We start from the raw sequence: 900 nt of genomic DNA on the forward strand, positions 1-900 counted from the left end.
TGCGTTACCGGAGGGCTCCCGGCAGGGCCCGAGCAGGGCCCGATCCAGTCCGTAGAGGCCTGCGAGCGACCAAAATCTGTCCGCCCGGGGATGGAGCAAGCGGCGGGCGAAGTTCGCCGAGGGTTTTTCCCCGTTTCTCCGGGGAGGAAAGAGAGGCTCAGCGACTTTGCGCAAAAGCGCAGTTAATTCCCCGGGACAAATCCCGGTAACGATGGAATTATTTCCTCGCTGGCCGGTACCGGAGGAGAGTTAAATTGGCTGAATTACCAGGGCTGATCGGGCTGCTGGGACTAAACGCTCCTTTCCCTCTGGAGTCCCTTCCCGGCTCGCACCGACGGGGAACAGCGGGGAAAGGTTTTTTGTCCCCGTCGCAAGGCCAGAGCGACTCGGCCGGGGGGCTGCAGGGAGAAGGACCCTTCTCTCTGCTGCTCCCCCCGGGGAAGAGCAGAGCACCTGGAAGCGGGACAGCCCCGACGGGACCGTGAGAGGCCGGAGAGCTGCTCTCCGAACGTGGCAAAGCCGCGCTGAGCCCCGGGCGCGGCCGGAACGCGCAGGCTGCGAGCATCGCCGCATCCTCGGCGGACCTGTGGGCCGCTTGAGGAAGTCAGGGCGAGCCGGGGGCAGGCTGAGACGCCCCTTCCCCGTAAGGATGGGGTTTATGTCAAAACAGAACCGGAGCGCTCGCTCGGAGCAGAAAACCACCAGCTCTCATCCTCGGCTTCCAGATCCCCGCCGGGAAGTTTTCGGTGTGCTCCCCAGCATCTCCCGGCGGTCCCGGGCGGGGGGGCATCGCCTGCAGATGGGGTGTGGGAGCGAACCCCAGAAACTCAGCGGGGCCCTCAAAGGAGAGAGCCACTCCCAGACCTCCCCGGGGGCGGGCGGGCAACTCCAGCCCCGCCG

The sequence above is a fragment of the Corvus brachyrhynchos genome, unplaced genomic scaffold (genome assembly GCF_000691975.1).
Source record: "Corvus brachyrhynchos isolate BGI_N302 unplaced genomic scaffold, ASM69197v1 scaffold10, whole genome shotgun sequence".
In the NCBI taxonomy this organism is placed as follows: domain Eukaryota; kingdom Metazoa; phylum Chordata; class Aves; order Passeriformes; family Corvidae; genus Corvus; species Corvus brachyrhynchos.